At 36.2% G+C, this 13,502-nt stretch overlaps 1 pseudogene; it reads left to right on the top strand.

The window, feature by feature from the left end:
• Nucleotides 1-746: 746 nt before the first annotated feature.
• Nucleotides 747-846, top strand: LOC122123460 (annotated as a pseudogene).
• Nucleotides 847-13,502: the final 12,656 nt, after the last annotated feature.

Genomic DNA, 13,502 nt, shown 5'->3' with positions numbered 1-13,502 from the left:
TGGGCCTGGGCCCTGTCCCTCAGCTCTTCAGCTCAAGGCTAGAGCTCTACCACTTGAGTCACAGCAACACTTCCGGCTTTTTTCTTTTTGCTTATGTGGTGCTGAGGAATCAAACCCAGGGCTTCAGTCATGCAAGGCATGCGCTCTACCACTGAGCCAACGTCCCAGCCCAAACAATTACATTTTGATAAAATACCTTCTATTCTGAACAATTCGGTCTGAAGTGTTCATCTCTCTATGAACCCTTGTAACTAAGATTAGTTTTGTTCCAGTAAGAATCTATGCTGTCAGTGTAAGATATTCTGGTTGGTCTGTTCCTACATGGAAGAAGGGTAAAGGGTCAGGAAGACATTTGTGCCACTGAGACCTCATTTAGGAGATTTTAAGCTGCAGAAGTTTAGAAATAGCTCTTAAGAAAGGCTTACTTTGAATCCATTAGCTCCACAAAGCTAACTCAGTTGATAAATAAGTACTTGAAAAGCCATCACCTTTGGACTTAGCGGTAAAAGTTTCAAAGTATGATCAAATTTAAAATGAAAACGACAAAATAGTTATTGACAAAAAATTGCAAATGTGAACAATCGACCATACAATATAAGTTTTTTCCACTATGCACAGAATTTTAGAGAAATAAGATCAATAGCATTTTTAGGAAAAATAAGGGTTCCTTGTTACAAATAGGCAACCATGGATATATGCCTGTATAAATATTGTATCATTACGTACTTAAATTTAGAGGATACTACATGCTTCAGCAGCAGGTCTACCCAAATTACAACAATACAGAGATTAAAATGGTACTTGCACAAGGATGGTATGAAAATTTGTGAAGTATTCCATATTTTTCATTCTTCAAATGCAAGAAATGAAAAACAGTTATTAAAAAGTTGATTACAAAAATACAAGTGTAACAATACATGTAATTCATAGAATTAAAGGTTAGTTTGACATCAGTATATTAAATCTTCACCTTAGAAAGGCCCTTACATAGCATAAACTTTATAAAACTTGAAATTAGATAACATTGTCATTTTATCCCAAAGAAATAAAATTTAAACCATGGTCATAGGGGGTTCCCGGAAGATGGTGGAGGAGAAGCTGTAGGCTAAACAAGCTCTCGCATAGAAAGCAGTTTTAGAGTTCCAGTGAACAGTCCTAAGCCAGAGAATCACACCAAGTGTGCCATCACTATGCACAGAGTTAGGACAGAGAGGGAAAATCCAGGCAAGGAGACAGATCTGAGCACTTGCCAGCAGCCTCGGTAGCAGCGTTGGCCATAGCCGCCATCCTGTAACACAGAGAATGCAGGACAAAGGAGCCAGACACGGTGGACAAGCAGATTCTACTCAACACCAGCAAGAACTGACAAGGAGCAGACATCTTCATCTTGCAGTTCGCAGACCAGAGACCACCCAGGAACCAAGACTCGGCGGGAGTAGAAGCCAAATGTCCTCACTCCTTCTCAGAGAGCAGAGGAGAGAAGGCCACCCCTCCCCCCCAACTACCAGACATCTCCAACTTGGGTACTGACAAAGCTCGGTGGAGCTGCTAGCTCCAACTAAGGCCTTGGAAGAAAACTAGAGTCATTTAGCAGGTCACAAGAACCTAAAGAGTCCTACCAGAGAGCTCCATCCAGGGAAAAATCACCCAGCTCAGGTGCAAGCCCCAAGAGTGGCTTTCTTCACTGGGTAATCAGAGCCAGAGTCTGCCCCTCCCTTTAGCAGCCTTGACAATCAATTGAAATTCAGTAAACATAAACCTGGAGAGTGGCTCCAGGCTGGGCTCTCTGAGTTTCTCACAAGCTACCTCCTGGGAAAAGCTACTGTTTGCTGAAAGGCCTCAACTCTACCCAGAACCTAGCCTCATCACAGCATCTCCAAACTTGAGGAAAAAGCCATGTCCCTCTTTTGTGTTAATCAAAGCAGATCTCCCTCCCATTGAACTAACCTGAGAGAAGGATCACAAAATCCTGGGTAAAGTAGAGCATTTTTCTGCCTGTTCAAACAAACTGACTTAAGAAACCAACCAAGCCATAGGAAAATCAAACACCACAAGCAGACCAGAGACTCCAACAAGAGGCTGGTTACAGACACAAGGGAGATACAGGATTTTTCCCACCACTCCCAAAAAAATTAAAGAACTATTTTTTTTGTACATTTTATTAAAAAATTTTTTTTCTAAAACGTTTTTTTTTAATTTTTACCTTTTTTGAAAAAAAAGTTTCCTAGTAACTATTTTCCCCTCTTATAATTTTTATTTCAGTGGTATATGTGTGTGTGCGTTCTTCTTCTTTTTTTCTTAAAATTTTTTTTGTTTTTTATTTTGCTCTATTGAACTTCTGATCTTTATTCTTTCTTTCTTATTCTTTTCACCTTTACTTCTCTTTTGTTCTTTTTTATGTGACTTAATTGTTTTTCTGCACATTCTCAGATATACACATAGTCCATTATTGGACCTTATCCTCCATGTGTACACACTTAATCCACAAATTTATTACTCAGTTCAAAACCTCTTAGACTTAAATTCCTTAATAGCATTACTACCTATTTATACCTATGTAATATTTTAAGTATTTTTATTTTTAAGTTTTTCACATCTCTTTTATATCCCTCCCCTTCTGCATTATATGCACGTTCTTCTCTGAATATTTCGTTTTTGATTCTGCATAATATTTTTAATTTTTACTTTTCAATTTTTTCTGGTCTCTTTTTCCCCCTTTCTCTTTTCTTTTTTCTCTCTCTACTTTCATCCTATCCAACCTATTTCCTGCTTTGAGATTAAGACTTAGTTAAGTTAAATCTCCCTGTGCCTTCCCACATATCTCTATTCCTATTTTTTACCCACATCTCTCCCTCAACCTAATAATTTCTGGTTTGCCAAATTCGGATTTGCAGTTTGTAGCCCATTAATATATAGTTGTTTGACGTTGAATAGATGTTCTATGGAACTATATTGTATCTGCAGACTATTGACTGGGCAAATATAGACTTTGGTTGATGCTTGTCTTAAGATAGTGTTCAAGCAAAGAACTGGTGTTATTTTCATCCCAAATAGGCAGAGTAAGCCGGAAAACCACAAGAAAAATGGCAAGTCCGGGTATTTCCATTCCCACTCATGATAATCAGGGGACAGAACAGATAATGAATAATCCAGAGGAGTGTTCCCAAATAGCTCTACGAAAACTGCTGGCAAACATGATAAATGAAAAGATTGAAAACATACAAAGGAATCTGTATGAGCATGATAGGGAGAGAGAGGAGGAAAACCAAAGGTTTATAAAGGAATATCCTGAGCGTGAGGAAGCTACTCAAAAACTGATACAGGATTTGCGTGAACAGCTTGAGAATACTCAAAGAGAAAGGCAGGAATGGCATGAGCAGATTGAGAACACTCAAAGAGAACTACAGGAATGGCGTGAACGTGAGGAAGCTAAGCGAAGAGTAATACAGGAATTGAGAGAGCAGGATGAGGATACACAATGATCACTAAAGGTGTTCATGGAATCCAGTAACAAACAGCTGAAGTAATTCAGGGAGACCACAAAGGGAATGCTGAATGGAACCCAACAGAAGAAATGGGAATCTAAGCAAACCATAACCAAACAACTAATTGACTTGAGAATAAACACTGAACACCAAATTAAGGAAGTAAAGAAGTTTATACAAGATCTAAAACAAAGCTTCAATAAAGCATTTGAAGCCATCAAAGCTGTCCAATTAGAAGGAAAAGAAATTTTAAAAAAGTGGAAACTCTTGACAGCAGGTTAGACCATGCAGAAGATCGAAACTCGGGGATTGAAGACAGCCTAAATATTATAGAGAAAGAACATACAACCATCCAAGTCAAGTCCAAGAAATATGACAGATTTATCCAACAGTTGGAAGACAGCATCAGAAGGCCTAATCCAAGGATAATGGGTGCAGAGGAGCACCTAGAAACAGAAGAAGTAAATCGTCTAGGAAATTGGTTTAACAGAATCCTAGCAGAGAACTTCCCAAACATGGAAAAAGATAGGCCTATTCAGATACAAGAAGCTTTTAGAACTCCAAATAGACCAGACAGGAACAGGACATCCCACCATCACATTATAATCCGCAGAGGATGAATTCCGACCAAGGAAAATATCCTTAAACATTTGAAGGAGAAAAGATTAATCACCTATAAAAGCAAACCAATTAAAATCACCTCAGATTTCTCAGCAGAGACAATCAAAGCAAGAAGAGCCTGGAATGATGTATGCCATGCCTTTAAAACAAACAGCAATCAACCAAGAATACTGTACCCAGCTAAACTCTCCTTCATAACTGAAGGCCAAATAAAAACCTTCCATAGCAAAGAAAAATTGAAACAATACATCTCCACCAAACCAGCCCTACAAAAGATTCTTAAAGACGTCCTACACATAGAAAACCAAGAAGACCACAATAAAGGCCAATAAAATGCACCCAAACTGAGAATCCAAGAACATAGGAAGAACCCAGTTTTTGTAGCCCCCAAGAAGGTAGATAACATGACAGGAGCTCCCAAATTCCTCTCAGTCCTATCTCTCAACATTAACATACATAATTATCCAATTAAGCGACATGGACTGTACAGTAGGATTAAAAAGCAAGATCCTTCTATCTGATGTCTTCAGGAGTCACATCTTGCCAGTAAACACAAACACATTTTAAGTGTTAAAATCTGGAACAAAATCTACCAAGCAAACGGCCCCCATAAACAGTCGGGAGTTGCAATCCTAATATCAGATAAAATAGTCTTCAAATTAAAATTCGTGAGAACAGATAAAGAAGGTGGCTACATAATAATTAAGGGATTTCTCCTTCAGGAGGATATTACAATTTTAAATATCTATTCGCCAAACAACGTAGCACCAAAATTTATCCAAGAAACATTCCTTTCCCTCAAATTCCACAGAGATCCAAAGACATTAATTGTTGGGGATTTTAATACACCACTCTCCCCTCTAAATAGATCAACTCGGAAAAAACCCAATAGAGAAACGCAGATGTAAACAACTGCATAGATCAAGTAGATTTAACAGACATCTATGGAATATTTCACTCACCAGCATCACAATACAAGTTTTTCTCAGAAGCACATGGAACATTTTCTAAAATAGACCACATTTATGCCACAATGCAAACTTGTCAAAATTGAGAAACATTGAAGTTATACCTTGCATTCTCTCTGACCACAAGGGAATAAAATTAGAACTCAACACCAAAAGCCACCAAAGAAACTCCTGTAACACATGGAGCCTGAACAACACACTGCTGAATCATGAGTGGGTCATGGAAGAGATTAGAAAGGAAATTCAAATGTTCATGCAATTCAACAAAAATTAGCACACAAATTACCAGCTCCTCTGGGACAAGCAAAGGCAGTACTCAGAGGCAAGTTTATAGCTCTGAGATCCTATATCAACAAATTGGAGAGATCTGAAACCAACAATTTAATGAGACATCTGAACCTCCTTGAAAAAGAGCAGCAAGATATACCCCAATATAATAGATGGAAAGAAATAATTATTTTAATTAATTCATTTTAATTAAAATTAAATCAGAATTAAATGAATTTGAATCCAATAAAACTATAAAAATTATCAACAAAACAAAGAGTTGGTTCTTGGAAAAAATTAACAAAATTGACAGACCCTTAGCAAATCTTATCACAAAAAGAAGAGAACACACCCAAATCAATAAACTCAGAGATGAGAATGGAAACATCACCACAGAAACAACCAAGATTCAGAATATTATAAGGGAATAATTCGCAAAACTTTATGCTAATAAGTTTGAGAACTTGGCAGAAATGGACTTTTTCCTAGCAAATATTGACATGCCAATACTAAACCAAGATGAGTTAAACCATCTTAACTGGAGCTTATCAAGCATTGAAATAGAAACAGCAATAAGAGACCTCTCACCTAAGAAAAGTCCAGGTTCAGATGGTTTACAGCAGAAACCTACAAGGCCTTTAAATGCAGAGCTCACGCCAATACTACTCCAACTCTTCAATGAAATTGAAAGAGAAAGTTCACTACCGAACACATTCTATGAAGCCATCATCACCCTCATCCCAAAACCAGGCAGGGACTCATCAAAGAAAGAGAACTATAGACCCATTTTTTTTTGATGAACATTGATGCAAAACTTCTCAACAAAATTATGGCCAATCGTCTTCAACAATGCATCCAGAAAATCATTCAACATGATCAAACAGGATTCATTTCAGGGATGCAAATCAATTAATATAATTCCTCACATCAACAGAAGCAAGGATAAGAACCACATGGTTATCTCAATATATGCAGAAAAAGCATTTGACAAGATCCATCACCCCTTTATGATGAAGGTTCTGGAAAAATTAGGAATCCATGAAACATTCCTCAATAGAATAAAGGCTATATATGACAAACCTACAGCCAGCATTATACTTAATGGTGAAAAACTAAAGTCATTTCCTCTTAACTCAGGAACAAGACAAGGATGTCGACTATCGCCAATTCTCTTCAATCTTGTATTAGAATCCCTATCTACAGCAATAAGACAGGATGCAAACATAAAGGTGATCCAAATAGGGAAAAAAGAAATAAAATTCTCCCTCTTTGCAGATGACATGATCTTGTATTTAAAGAATCCCATAGACTCCACTCCCAAATTACTCAAGTTGATTCAAAACTTTGGCAAAGTAGCGGGGTATAAAATTAACCCCCCAAAATCAATGGATTTTCTGTATGGCAACAATAAGTAAAGTGTTGGTGAAATTAGGAAAGCAATTCCATTTGTAATAGCCCCACAAAAAATAAAATACCTTGGAATTAACTTAACCAAAAAGTGAAGGACCTTTATGATCAAAACTGTAAAAACTTGACAAAGGATATCAAAACAGAACATAGAAAATGACAAAAATTCCCATGCTCCTGGATTGGAAAAATCAACATCGTGAAAATGGCAATACTTCCCAAGGCTATCTATACATTCAATGCAATACCTATCAAAATTCCAAACTCAGTCTTCAAGAAAATAGAAGAGGCCATCCAAAAATTCATAAGGAATAATAAAAGACCCCAAATAGCACAAACGCTCCTCAATTGAAAGAAAACTGCTGGAGGAATACAAATACCAAATTTCAAACTCTACTATAAAGCCATAGTAATCAAAACAGCATGGTATTGACACCAGAACAGATCTCTGGACCAATGGAATAGAATTGAAAACCCAGAAATGAACCTACAGACCTATAGCCATCTAATCTTTTATAAGGGAGCTAAAACAATAGAATGGAAGAAAGACAGCCTTTTCAGTAAATGGTGCTAGCAAAATTGGTTAACTAATTTTAGAAAACTAAAGCTAGATCTTTATATGTCACTCTGCACCAGAAGCAACTCCAAATGGATCAAAGACCTCAGAGTCAAAGCAGACACTCTGAAAACATTACAGGATGGAATAGGAGAAAACCTAGGTCTCCTTGGTGCAGTCTGAAATTTTCTTAATAGAGACCCAGAAACACAACAATCAAAGAAAATTTGGACAAATGGGATTGCATGAAGTTGCAGAGCTTCTGCATGGCAAAGGACATAGCTAGCAAGATCAATAGAAAGCCCACAGATTGGGAGAAGATCTTCACTAGCCATACAACCGACAAGGGTCTCATATCTAAAATATACTTCGAACTCAAAAAATCAACCCCCAACAACAAATCCTCAAAGAAACAACTGCCCAATAAATAAGTGGGCTAAAGACTTAAACAGAAACTTCTCTGAAGAAGAAAGAAGGATGGCCAACAGACACATGAAGAAATGCTCAACCTCCCTAGCAATAAAAAGAAATGAAAATCAAAACAACATTCAGATACCACCTCACTCCAATTAGAATGGCAAAAATCAAGAACTCTAAAAACAACAGATGCTGGAGGGGATGTTGGTGGGAGTGTAAACTTGTTCAAACCCGTTAGAAAGCAGTATGGAGGTTCCTCAAAAGACTCCACATAGAGCTCCCCTATGACCCAGCAATCCCACTTTTGGGCATTTACCCAAATGTTTACAAACAAGACCACACTAAATCTACCAGCCCAACTATGTTTATTGCAGCATTATTTATTATAACTAACTTATGGAACCAACACAGATGCTCTTCAGTAGATGAATGGATTAATAAAATGTGGTATATATATACAATGGAATTCTATGCCTCCATCAGAAAGAATGACATTGCCCCATTTGTTAGGAAATGGAAACACTTGGAAAAAATTATATTAAATGAAGTAAGCCAAGCCCAAAGAAACATAGGTCCCATGGTTTCGCTTATTTGCAATATCTAGTATATGTCTGAGTCAAGCAGAAAAGGTCAGATAAGGTGATGTTAGGGAAATGAACCCTAATATATGTATTCAAATGTTTTTTTTTTCTTTCTTGCGATTGTTTCTAACGCATTTATGAGATTATTTGTTTGTTGCTTTATATGTCCCTCCCCCACAGTATAACCCCTGCTTTCACTGTATTTGATGTCGTTATAATTTGTGGAGGGGAAGGGGGAAAAAAGTCGTTTAAATAAGGATACAGATGGACCCGTTTCAACAATGAGAAGTACTAGTTGTTATGTCGAAAATGAACTTTACAACTTTGGTGCGGGGGGGGGGGGGGGGGGGGGTTGGGGGGCGGCGAAGATTGGTTGGGGCGGAGGAGGAAGGATGGGAAGGGATGGGAAGGTATATAAAAATGTTTTTTTCTTTCATGTGGTTGCTTCTATCACATTCATAAAATTATTTGTTTGTTGCTTTGTATGTCCCTACCCCACGGTCTAACCCCTGCTTTCAGTGTATTAGATGTTGGGATAATTTGTGGAGGGAAAGGGAAAAAACAAATCATTTAAATAGGGATACAGGTGGACCCTTGCAACAACGATATGTACAAGTTATTTTGTTGAAAAATGAACTTTACAATTTTGGCCTGGTGGAGGGGAGGCGGGGGTAGTGGGTAGGGGGAGAATAGGCGGAGGTGAGGGGTTGGGGGTGCAAGATGGGAAGGGATGGGAAGGGGAAACAAAGGAGGAGGCAACAATTCTTGATAAGAAATGTACTCATTATATTGCCCATGTAATTTTAACTCTTTTGTATGGTATTTTCACAATTAAAAAATTGCAATTGTTAAAAAAATAAAAAAGAAATAAAATAAAAAAATAAAAAAGAAATAAAATAATATAAGGACCTAGGAAAAAGGAATCTTAAACTTTTTCTATATGGAATGTAATCTGAAAGGACACATTTATTAATGAAGGTATATATTATATAACAATGTAGACTTCAAAGTATTATATCTAGAAGACAATGAAATAGATTATGGAGTTTATACAAACATAGATACTTTTTGTAGACAAGCACCAGGAATATCTTTAGTTTCTATACTATTCATTTCAACCGATAAGTTAAAATTAAAAAAATCACAAGCTCTGCAGAAATCATTATAGATGCATACAAACAACTCTTGAATACATTTTGACATCAAAGTCAGGCAATTCACGTGGAAGAACACTATGGAATCCATGAATTTTTAAATTAAGATATTGCTGTTGCTTTGTATATGAAAATATTTTATAGGAACACAAAGTATGGACTGGCACTTTTGAAATTTAAGAAACTTAACCAAACCATTTCTACATAGGAGAACAATATGTACAGCCATCCAAACTTCAAAGAGGTAGTGATACATACTTATCCTTTTGGCAATATCAAATGCAGTTTATTCCAAGTTGTTCTTCAGACCTGGTTTGATATAATGGTTCAACAGAAGGAGATACAGCATATCTTCGCTATTTCTATTCCCAGCAGCAATATGCAAGGGTGTCAAGAGGCCTTTAGTTTGGGGATTGGTATCTGCATCATGATGAAGTAAGAACGAATCCATTCTGGTGTTATTCCACATATAAGCACTGTGCAGGGGTGCCAAGCCATTCAGAGTTATTGCATGAATATCTGCCTTGAGCTACCAACTCATGGACAATGTCTAAATGTCCACTCTTGGCTTCCCGATGAAGAGGGGTATACTTACCTCATCCCTAGTATACATATGAGTGCACTTTTTGGAAAGTAGTCTCGGCACTGTAGTAAGGCGATTAATTTCGGCATACCAAAGAAGAAATTTGCATGGATTCTTCTCCGTTATTTTCTTGCAATTGATACCATTCCTCACGTTTTCACCTCGTTCTTTGTCTTCATCAGAATTGTCTAACCAGAGACTTTGAGTACCAGTGGGAATGAGATGCCCATGTATTTCCCCATTAGTTCACATTTGTTGAAATGGTCAGAAAAATACAGTTAATTTTCTGCATATGTTTTTTCACCATGATTTATTTTCTCTTTTTCCATTTTTACTATACTAAATTATTCTAACTGGAGAGTAGTGAATTGATAGAGAGCAGAGGAAAGATTTTCCTCCGTATTCAAATGCATAGACTGAAAATGAGGACCAGTGGTGTCTTCATGTGCAGCTTATTCTAGGAAGGAGAAAATAGGAAACAATGCCTTCTACGTAAAATATTTGGGAAATACCATGATATAGTTTAAGAGAACTTACTATACAATATATGAACTGTAAGAGCATTCTAATAGATGCATTATTTATTGGTACCCAACATTAGAAAAAAATGTATAATACAGTAGTAAAATAGGAGTCCTTTGCATGACTATTTAAATTCCTTGTTTTTTTAAAGACACTTGTTTTCATCTAAAAAAGTAATCCTATCTATTGTCTTCAAGTAATTTTGATGATTGAAGATGCTTAATGAGAAGTCAAAATGTATTAGTATTCCTTTGATATCAATTAAATTTCATTTTTCTTCTTGGAGAATATAATGATCAAAGCAATATTTCAGAATCAGCAAGCAAGAGTTCAGCATCATGCTTCCAGTGCAAGTGGATCACCAGTAAATGATCCTCGATACCATTTTCCACAAAGTTTTTTCATAGATACAATCTGTCTGCCTTCTCTAGCTGCTTTCCTAGCCTGGACCTTTTCTTTCATTGTGCAGGAAAAGTGTGATTCAACTGATTTCAGTCATATTTGTTCCTAGAATTATCAAGGATTTAGATTCTTTTTTTTAAATTAGTTGTGGAGCCTGAACTCTGGGCTTCAGCACCGTCCTTGAGTTCTTCAAATCAAGGCAAGCTCTCTACCACTTGAGCCACAGAATCACATCTGTGGTTCAAGCGCTATACCACTTGAGCCACAGAATCACTTCTGTGGTTCTGTTTATGTGGTGCTGATTTGGGAAATGGTAGATCAGAAAGTGAAATGATGCAACCAAATATATAAAAGCAAAATAAATTAGGACAATTATGGAGCAACCATATTGTCTATGAAAATCATGCAAGAGAGAGAGGAAGAGAGATACAGATGTGCAATGACCTAGCTAGCCACAAAATCAATGTTTCTGATCTATATACAGAGCAAACAAATTTATTTTTTATTTGTTAAAAGAGATGGAAATAGAATTTATGTATTTACTTGAAATTAGTACATACATTTTTAGTCGCCTACATAAAGAGACATAGCTTTGACCAAATTACAGACAAGAATCTTAATCCTTGGGCTGGGAAGGTGGCTAAGTGGTAGAGTGATTTTCTTGTAGCTTATTACACTGTGGACACTACTTTCCAAAAAGGCCACTCATATGAATACTAGGGATGAGGATGAGTATAGCCCTCTTCATCGGGAAGCCTAGAGTGGACACTTAGACATTGTCCATGAGTTAGTAGCTCAAGGCAGATATTCATGCAATAAATCTGAATGGCTGGACACCCCTGCACAGTGCTTATATGGGAAACATATTGCAGCTCAAACACACACACACACACACACACACACACACACACACACACACACACATCATCAGATTTCTTATTAAGTATTTTTTGTGTATGGTCTTAAGAGGAAATTTACATTACTAACTTAAATTTCTGACAGAACAATATAATCACTGTAAATCTTGCTTCTATACTCTCAGTATTAAATTGTTACCTAAGTATGTGCAATAGATAAGTATAAGAAAAAGTAGGAGCCACACTAGTGTCTCATGTCTTTATTCCTAGCTAATCAGATAGACGAAATCTGATGTTTGTGGTTTGAAACCAGACCAAGAAAAATAGTCCATTAGATTCTGGTTTGAAAGTAACCAGCAAAAGCTAGAAATGGAACTATGTTACAAGCAATAAAATGCTAGCCTTGAGAAAATTAAAACAAAAAAATCACAAATTCTGGGACAGACCTAGGCCCTGAGTTCAAGCTCTAGTATTAGTATTTAACTAATGAAGGAATGAATTAGTTAATTACCTAAAATAAAATAAGTGGTCACATGTGGAGGGGCAGGTAAAATGTAACAACCCTGGTGACTGGAATATGTATTATTTTGTAATAAGGCAAATTATCATTTGTCCTAATCACTAATATTTATTTGAAATTTTTTGTACAAAAACCCCTGAATTTGGCATGTGTATATATGTGTACATGTGCCCACATGTGTGTTTAAGTGTGTGTGTGTGTGTGTGTGTGTGTGTGTGCGCGCGCTGTTGCAATGTTGCTTGCCAATTTGAACAGGATGAGGCTGAAAAGAGCTGTGTTGCAATGCTTTTTATTTATCAGTGTTCTGTCTTGTCATTTCAGTGGAACCACCCTTCTGTACATTTTATTTGTTAATAACATCATCATAATCAAAGCATTTACAACATTAAGTTAGATAAAAGAGATAATTTTCAGCGCTTAGTATATATTAGTTAAAAATATACACATATAATTGGGTAGTAAGTTATTACTGTAAGAAGACTGTCAGTTCAAAATATGTATTTGACCTCTTAAATTGCTTATATTTTTAAGAAATACTCGGAGTGATTTTGACCAACTTGAACAAATAGGTATTACTCTCTGGTTATTTCTGTGAAACGCAAGGTGGATAAACTCTTTCTGGATTTCTGTTGATAATAACTTTCTTTGTAATATCGTATCTATTCACACTAAGATAATAAACCCTGTAATTTTAAGATTTGAATATCCCATCATATTGACTGAAAATCAGTATTGTGGCTATTCTTGTTAGATATATATTTCAAATAAACAAACAACAACATGTGTCACCTCCAGATTGTGGATGCATTTGAAGTTTGTACATACAAAGGTTTCTTCATTAATAGTTCTTTTGTGGGAGTAACTATCACAACTTTAACAAATAAGGCTTTTAGAATATCTTTTCCAATATAAATAACATCCAAGATCGAGTCTTACAATTTCTGAAAACCATTTAAATATTTTACTATTATTTTAGTTCATTGACTGTACAGCTAAAGACATTTCTGAAATAAATATTGTTGAGATCTGAAAATGTAGGTGGGTATATAGGCTTTTTATGCATCATTTTAGGAAAAAACAGTTTTTATGAAACTAAAAGAAACAGAATAAAAGAATGTAAGTGAATTGGGTAACCTAATTATTAGTATAATTTTGTTTTCAA

The sequence above is a fragment of the Dipodomys spectabilis genome, unplaced genomic scaffold, assembly GCF_019054845.1.
Source record: "Dipodomys spectabilis isolate Male_0828 unplaced genomic scaffold, ASM1905484v1 ptg000228l, whole genome shotgun sequence".
NCBI lineage: Eukaryota > Metazoa > Chordata > Mammalia > Rodentia > Heteromyidae > Dipodomys > Dipodomys spectabilis.
This window is presented reverse-complemented; position numbering and strand designations above follow the sequence as displayed.